The sequence below is a fragment of the Electrona antarctica genome (assembly GCF_951216825.1).
Source record: "Electrona antarctica genome assembly, chromosome: 4".
Classification (NCBI taxonomy): Eukaryota; Metazoa; Chordata; class Actinopteri; order Myctophiformes; family Myctophidae; genus Electrona; species Electrona antarctica.
Genome location: NC_136809.1, coordinates 49,205,854 through 49,215,012, shown reverse-complemented (window position 1 = coordinate 49,215,012; position 9,159 = coordinate 49,205,854).

Below are 9,159 nucleotides of genomic sequence, written 5' to 3'. Positions count from 1 at the left end.
TGGTCTATGGTCTAAATGGATGATCAGATGCAGGAGTTTTCACGACTCATCTAACTGTAACTAGGACCGTCACCTTGCTCCCACCCCCACCCCCCCCCCCACCCCTCCCACCCCTCACTGGTGCGAAAGTGGCTAGTAAAAACGGGGACGCGTCCATGACATCAGAGACACTGGGCTCACTGCTAAAATGTAAAATATCTAAAACCACATATTACACTCATAAAGACCCCCGGGAAAGTGTCCTAAATCTTCTAAACGTCATTAATATAGGCCTATATTTCTTAATTAACAAAGCTAGCGTAATCTCTGTCTTTGTTGATGTGTTTGTGGAATCTGGAAATCATAATTCTATCCATAATGTGTGCTACTGTGCTCATAGCATATGGGTGATCCTGTTTATTCAGTAAGCATAGTTAATTGCACTAGTCAGTTCGTCTCCAAAGTCTGTGACTGTCTTCCACTACAGGTTCCCACACACCCGGTCCCATGTGGTGAGGGCCTGGCCATTTGCTATGACAAAAGGAGTTTGTTGACATGCTAAAACAGTAGATCAAAGGGCCACAGTGATCCTTCTAGGAATGGCCAAATGGTAGTCTGGTCCAATGTGTATTGTGTAAAACTGTACTTAAACCATGAGATTTCTATGTCAGTCAGTCAGTCGATCCGAGGCCGTGAGGCTGGAGGAGCCTATGCCATGTCTTGCTATGCTGTGTACTTCGAAATAAACATCAAGGAACATCTTACTCTGTCTGCTGCCGTCTCACAATTATCTCAATGCTCTCCCGTTTTGGTTAAGTAATTCGTGGTGTTTCGTGTCCAAAATACACGACAGATGGTGCGCGATCCCGACCTTCATGGTGTTTACGCCAGTTAGGAGAAGGACCAGTTGGCTTTTTTATTCAGTCTAATCAGCGAGTTTTTGTGAACGACGACGGCGTGTTCCAGCGGAACGAGGACGAGGATGACGACGGACCACCGCGATGAGGAGTGTTGCGCGACGGCGGCCTGCGTCTCTTTCCAGCCGGCGGACGGAGGAGCGGTCGACGAGGAGCAGCAGCCTTCACGGGGGCCTTCGATCTTCAACTCTACGCAGGGGACAGCGAGCAGAGGGGCAGAGGAGCGATGCAGCACGGCACGGGGACGCCAGCGGAGGTCCACGACGGGGTGAGGCGACCACTCGACGCTTGGCGCGGCGGTTTCCACTTTCGGGAATTCGTTTCGGAATGGACAGGAGGACAGTGTCAAACGGCGGCCGTGTAGTATGCGGTGTACTGATCACACATTGCACGCACGACACGTGCCGAAGAAGGACACGTCTCCGTGGCGGCGGTGGCTTGGCTTTCCATGGCCGACTGACGACGCAAGCTGAGGGCCTTCACGGGCCTACGGGGTCTGTGATGAAGATGTTGTTTTTCTCTTCGTATTCCCATCTCTGTTGTTTCAGAGCTGGGAGGGGGGGAGAGATGATGAGATGATGAGAGTTTGCTTCGAGAGCTTTCAGCGAAAACAGCGGTGAACATTTTCTCAACTTGATCCGTGGCTGAAGCGAACTTTGAGGTAACGGAATGCAGAATACAGAAGATTTTCCTTTGTTCATACGGAGGGGAGACGGACATTCCTTCTTTCTGATTACAAGATTGTGCGTCGTGTTTGTTTCAACATGAATTAATAGGCCTCATGTTGGTATGTTTTGTCGTATAATTAGGTAAGTTGGTTCATAAGTAGCCTAATTGTGAATCAAATAGGTGTTTTCCTAGAGACGTGAAGAGAGTATTAATTAGTTAAATATTGCTTAAACTCTGGCCTGTTAATGTATTTGTTTATGGTCAGGATAGGTCTGGAGACTTATTTTGATTTTGGTCCTGTGAAACTCCAAAGAGAGAGTTTCATGTGATTTGGTGTGTATGTTCTATATACCTTAGTGGAGCAGAGTTTTATTTAAAGCATTATAAACGTATAGATATGTTATGGCACGTCCTAAATTTCCTGAAAGCGGCAATGTCTTGTTTAAACGTCAGCTAATTGTAACTTACTAATCATTTTCCATTATCCATTGTTTAAGATACTTGTCAGGATAGTGCAATTGGCAGTCGTTTGGTGCCGACAGTGTTAAAAGTCAGGATAGTGATTCAATTACAGGGTAATTAATTGGTAGTCGTGTAGTACCGACAGTGTTTAAAGAGGGTTTAATTTGATTCTGTGGTTCTCTAGGGCTTAAAATGTTGACGAGGTGACGGCAGTTTTCATGTTCATTGTTCTGTAACATTTTTAGCCATAAGAGTTTGAAATAACGCAAAGAGAATCCTCCACTGATACGAAATTGTATTTGAACTTACTGTAATGGAAACCATTTATGAATTATCCACTGATACGAAATTGTATTTTACTTACTGTAAATGAAATCATTTATGTCAAGTTGTGTAACCTTAAATGTCTGTGTTTGAAAACCATGTTGGGGTAAAGCTGTTATTCTGGTGTCTTAAATGTATTGTTAAACTGAGGATCAAGGGGGGTGGTAACTGGTAAGAATTATGGTTCCATATTTTTTTATATGACATATATGTCATAAGGGGGGTTATGTGGAATCTGGAAATCATAATTCTATCCATAATGTGTGCTACTGTGCTCATAGCATATGGGTGATCCTGTTTATTCAGTAAGCATAGTTAATTGCACTAGTCAGTTCGTCTCCAAAGTCTGTGACTGTCTTCCACTACAGGTTCCCACACACCCGGTCCCATGTGGTGAGGGCCTGGCCATTTGCTATGACAAAAGGAGTTTGTTGACATGCTAAAACAGTAGATCAAAGGGCCACAGTGATCCTTCTAGGAATGGCCAAATGGTAGTCTGGTCCAATGTGTATTGTGTAAAACTGTACTTAAACCATGAGATTTCTATGTCAGTCAGTCAGTCGATCCGAGGCCGTGAGGCTGGAGGAGCCTATGCCATGTCTTGCTATGCTGTGTACTTCGAAATAAACATCAAGGAACATCTTACTCTGTCTGCTGCCGTCTCACAATTATCTCAATGCTCTCCCGTTTTGGTTAAGTAATTCGTGGTGTTTCGTGTCCAAAATACACGACATGTTCTTTATTCTACTGTATGCTCTCTCTCTCTCTCTCTCTCTCTCTCTCTCTCTCTCTCTCTGTTGTTTTCATTTGTCTGTGGGGTGGAGAGCAGCTACAGAGTGAATCACTCGATTAAAATGTGTTTGTGTTTTGCTTTTAATCAGGCTATATGCACCTGATTGAATGTGTGTGCACTGCGGTATATGGTTTTAACGGCACCTACTGTACAGAGCGTTTCACTTCAAAACTCCCTGCTTGTGTTATGATCGCATGCTGATCTGTAGCAGAGCTCCCTCCGCAGGGCATTACGGTCCTTTGTTGTTACATTAGCATCTCATTACCTATTTCCTTTTAATTCATACACCTAAACTAAACTTATTCCCCCACCCATTCTCTCTCTCTCTCTTTCTATACTTTTATACATTAAAGCGTTATGCAATATTCAATAGAGGCGTACGTAACAATGTCAGCTTAGCTTTTTAACACCAACAAACCTGCCACCATGCAGGTGTTTTTACTTTGCATGTGGAGCCCAACAGCCCTGCCAATCGGGCTCAGCCCTATTGGTACGACAGGTGGTTGTGCGTTGGTCTGGCGAGTGGGAGCCCCGGGTTCAATACCCGCTTCCGCGCAATGCTACAATCTGGCGTAGTCGGCAGGACGTGGAGCGTGATATCCTCGCGTGAGGGACATGAGGGACATGAGAGACATTGTGTGCGGCGGTCCACGGTGTGAAGTGAGAAGCGCGAGGACGCGCTTCAAAGACTGGGGGGGTGATTGTAGCCCCCAGCCAAGACCCAGCCCACAACAACCCTGCCAATCGGGCTCAGCTCTATTGGCACGACAGGTTGCGAGTGGCAGGCCCGGGTTCAATCCCCCGCTTCCGCGTAATGCTACACATGCCACTGTCAGCATTCTGGAATCATTCCGGGCCCTCCTTCATGATTCTTTGTGTATCATCTTTAAATTCTAAGTTCGAAAACCTAATTCATAAAATAACATCCATCTCCCTTTCTCTCATTAGCTCGCGCTCCTTCTATGCCTCCTCCAGCAACAGCCGAGACTGGAACAGAGGCATCATGTTGTGGGATTGTATTTGGAAACGTTCCTCCGTACAGCCGTCCCATTCTCACAATATGAGGGGATTTCATTTGGCACAATCATGTCCACTTAGACTGAAGGATGAACTGATTAGAAGTAGATGGTCAAAGGCCTCGTGTCTGTTCCAGTCTCGTTGAAGGACAGATCAGGGATGCGTTGATGTTGGAAGGATGTACTGTATATATGCGAGAGTTAAGTCTTAACTGTGAGAGTTAAGACTTGACATTTTCCTTCAAGGTCTAAGTCAATCCTATTGAGTTTGATAAACCTCTAAACCAAAGGACCGTCTTTGGTGATTGGCTTAGAATGAAACAAAGATTGTGCGGTTCAGAAAGCATGCCTCGTATCTCCTAATCTAGAGAACTCTCCATGGTTTTGACCAGATGGACATACTTCTGTCTTCATTTCTGACTTCAACATGCATCTCCTTCCTAATTAATGCTTCTGGAGAGACTTTAGCGTAATCATCGCGACGTAAGCAAGCAACATTATGTCTCCCGGTTTTTGTACGGAACGGAAGGGGGGGGGGGGGGGGGGGGGGGGGTTGCCTGTCAGAGTAAAAGCTGCCATATCTGGCCGGCACCCCGAGCTCCTTTTTTGAAAGAAATCCGGGCACTCATTGTGTTAAAACCTGGAAAGCATCTGTGTCATCTGTGTGTGTGGGATGGAGAGTCCTATATTCTTTCTTGATGGTGAGGTTTGCAGTCCCATGGGACAGGGATTACATTTGGCGCAAACATCCACCTCGACTTCGAGGATGAAAGTGATCAGAATTTGGTCTTTGGGGGTCAAGGGGATTGACCTCACGAAACACAAAAGTTGTTACACTCAACATATTTTAGTCTCTAGAGACAGAATGGGATGCACACAGTAAGCTGCATTTGAACCACGATGCTGTGTTTCCAGTTCTCTCTGTTTTTCACCACCTGAAATGAGCCGTCGGTAGATATTATAGTCAGCTTATTTCACAAAATACAGATAAAGAAATCACACTGGTGCGAAGTGAGGGGCACCTCACTCCTTTAACATTGTACTCTAAACAAACAAAAGTCCATAGGCTTGACTGCCACATGACATCACGTTCAGTAATCTAAACAAACATTAAAAAGTCCATAGACTTGGCTGCCTCGTGGTGTAATTTCCGAAAGCCAGACGTTGGCGGGCCTAGCGCCCCTCAAAAACATCAAAAGATGTATGTATTGTAACTGTCTGTCATGAGGAATACTTTCTCACTGATCTCTTTACTGTATATAGACTCATATACAGTAGAGAGAGTCGTGACTTTAGTTTTCACCATGAGCATTATTACCATCTTCATCTTCATGTTCTAGATTAGAATGAGAGAACCAGTTTATATTGGCTGTCTTCACATCCAAGGAGATTTAAGCACAATTCTACAGTGGGCTGAAAATAGTCTCTCTGTCTTTCCCTCTCTCTCTCTCTCTGTCTAACCCGTGCATCGCTGCAATCAAATTAAATATCAAATTGACTAAAATGTAGCTTTTGCTGATTGTTAAAGTTTATTATTCATCTTTTTATTTACAAATGTATTTAACCATTTAAACCCAATATCAGTTAGATATTTACAGTAGTCGACTAAAACTAGACTAACACTAAGAGGCATGGCCAAAGCATTTTTGGAGGTCCCCAGACAAAAACGTTGAGAACCCCTGTCCTCTATTCAAGAGGAGAACCCCTGTCCCCTACAGGGTTCAAGAGGAGAACCCCTGTCCCCTAGGGTTCAAGAGGAGAACCCCTGTCCATATAGGGTTCAAGAGGAGAACCCCTGTCCCCTATAGGGTTCAAGAGGAGAACCCCCGTCCCCTATAGGGTTCAAGAGGAGAACCCCTGTCCCTATAGGGTTCAAGAGGAGAACCCCTGTCCCCTATAGGGTTCAAGAGGAGAACCCCTGTCCCCTATAGGGTTCAAGAGGAGAACCCCTGTCCCCTATTCAAGAGGAGAACCCCTGTCCCCTATAGGGTTCAAGAGGAGAACCCCTGTCCCCTATTCAAGAGGAGAACCCCTGTCCCCTATAGGGTTCAAGAGGAGAACCCCTGTCCCCTATAGGGTTCAAGAGGAGAACCCCTGTCCCCTATAGGGTTCAACTAGGAGAACCCCTGTCCCCTATAGGGTTCAAGAGGAGAACCCCCGTCCCCTATAGGGTTCAACTAGGAGAACCCCTGTCCCCTAGGGTTCAAGAGGAGAACCCCTGTCCCCTATAGGGTTCAAGAGGAGAACCCCTGTCCCTATAGGGTTCAAGAGGAGAACCCCTGTCCCCTATTCAAGAGGAGAACCCCTGTCCCCTATAGGGTTCAAGAGGAGAACCCCTGTCCCCTATTCAAGAGGAGAACCCCTGTCCCCTATATGGTTCAAGAGGAGAACCCCTGTCCCCTATTCAAGAGGAGAACCCCTGTCCCCTATAGGGTTCAAGAGGAGAACCCCTGTCCCCTATAGGGTTCAAGAGGAGAACCCCTGTCCCCTATAGGGTTCAAGAGGAGAACCCCTGTCCCTTATAGGGTTCAAGAGGAGAACCCCTGTCCCTTATAGGGTTCAAGAGGAGAACCCCTGTCCCCTATAGGGTTCAAGAGGAGAACCCCTGTCCCCTATAGGGTTCAAGAGGAGAACCCCTGTCCCCTATAGGGTTCAAGAGGAGAACCCCTGTCCCCTATAGGTTTCAAGAGGAGACCCCCTGTCCCCTATAGGGTTCAAGAGGAGAACCCCTGTCCCCTATTCAAGAGGAGAACCCCTGTCCCCTATATGGTTCAAGAGGAGAACCCCTGTCCCCTATTCAAGAGGAGAACCCCTGTCCCCTATATGGTTCAAGAGGAGAACCCCTGTCCCCTATTCAAGAGGAGAACCCCTGTCCCCTATATGGTTCAAGAGGAGAACCCCTGTCCCATATAGGGTTCAAGAGGAGAACCCCTGTCCCCTATAGGGTTCAAGAGGAGAACCCCTGTCCCCTATAGGGTTCAAGAGGAGAACCCTTGTCCCCTAGGGTTCAAGAGGAGAACCCCTGTCCCCTAGGGTTCAAGAGGAGAACCCCTGTCCCCTATAGGGTTCAAGAGGAGAACCCCTGTCCCCTATAGGGTTCAAGAGGAGAACCCCTGTCCCCTATAGGGTTCAAGAGGAGAACCCCTGTCCCCTATAGGGTTCAAGAAGAGAACCCCTGTCCCCTATAGGGTTCAAGAGGAGAACCCCTGTCCCCTAGGGTTCAAGAAGAGAACCCCTGTCCCCTATAGGGTTCAAGAGGTACATCAGTACAGTATGGAGATCAATACGGTGCAGATATAGTGCGGTAACTGGAATGCTCACCTTAAAACCTCTTGAACCCCATTGCCCCGGCAGCGGCTCAGCGGGTCAATGGAGACCCAATTGGTCTCCGGTTCCAACTCCGATGTTGCGGATTTTCACCCTGGACCCCCCTGGGGTTTAAGAGGTTAAAACTAGTGCCGTCTCCAGGCACAAATCATTAAGGGGCATACTTTTTTCCAAAGGGCGCACTTAATTTTTCAACCCCCCCCCCCTATATAGCAAATAGTCGCCTATTAACAAAGTGATGCTTGAAAAAGGCTACAAGTAGGCTACAATTATGCACCAGCACCAACAACACACAAATATGTTGAGCATTATAATATCTTCTGCATGCATATATTAGCTTGTATTTCTATTAACTATTCAATTAATTTGAACATGTATATATTTACAATAATCATGGAGAACTTATAGATTTAACATTTGTAAAACATTAAAATATTCTGGACTGGAGGGCACAAAATCCTAATTATCATGTAGCTGGGGACCCCCTGGAACACAAGAAAGCCCTCTTGTGGAACGAGAACGGGAGGAAATCCATCCATAGCCATGGAGAAGGAAAGGTGAGGTGCCGTTTCTCAAGCAAGCAGCACAGCCTGGGAAAAACGAATGAAGTAGTGTGTGTGTGTGTGTGTGTGTGTGTGTGTGTGTGTGTGTGTGTGTGTGTGTGTGTGTGTGTGTGTGTGTGTGTGTGTGTGTGTGTGTGTGTGTGTGTGTGTGTGTGTGTGTGTGTGTGTGTGTGTGTGTGTGTGTGTGTGTGTGTGTGTGTGTGTGTGTGTGTGTGTGTGTGCAATACTGCAGACAGTATTTATTATGGGAGCATCCCGCCTGTAGAGGGATGCTCACACGCAATAGAGGGTATGCGCATGTGACATCATCATCAAACCAGGAAGTTATGCAGGAATGCCTACTGAGTGGCTAAAAACTACTTTCTGGCCTTGACAGCCCATACATACAAACATAAAAGTCATATCTAATTGCATTAAACAACATTAAACAATGTTAAACTCACTTTGCCTGTCACTTTGCCACTCGATTTGCCACTCGATTTTTCATTCACTTTATGCTTGCGCATAGTCGCATACCCTCTATACCCAACGACAATTGCGCAGCACAATGTAAACGGCGCTAGACCATGGCATGCAGCAGCGCCGGTCGGGAAAAATAAACAAATAAATAGACCAGGCATCCCCCCAATAGTGCAGGGACTTTCAGACCCAAATGACCCCCCTCCTCCCCCCCCCCCCCCCCCCCCTCCCGTCCGGCGCCTATGCCAGTCTGATCGAGGCAGTTCCGCCGGTTGTACTCCCGAGGCGACTGTGTTTTTAGACGAGCGCTCTAGTATTAGATGTAGTGCAGGAATACGGATGATTGACAGTCTTTACGGTGGTTGGTCGTATTCCATTACACATCCAATTTCCTGCCACAACGTACGGCTCACACAACCTGCTGCTGTGTCGTTGGTTTTTTGCTACATTGCTGTATATACACTTCACCCAGCAGGTTATTTTGTCATGTTTTCAAAAAAATCTTTTTTTGGGGGGTGTGTGTGTGTGTGTGTTTGTTGGTAATCTGTGGGAAATGCTGCTGTGTTTTTCTTGGTTCCAGTTGGCAGGTATAGTTAGAACTCAGAAAGTGAAGCCGCAGGGCCACGGCGGATGCACAATCTGTCGTCTCT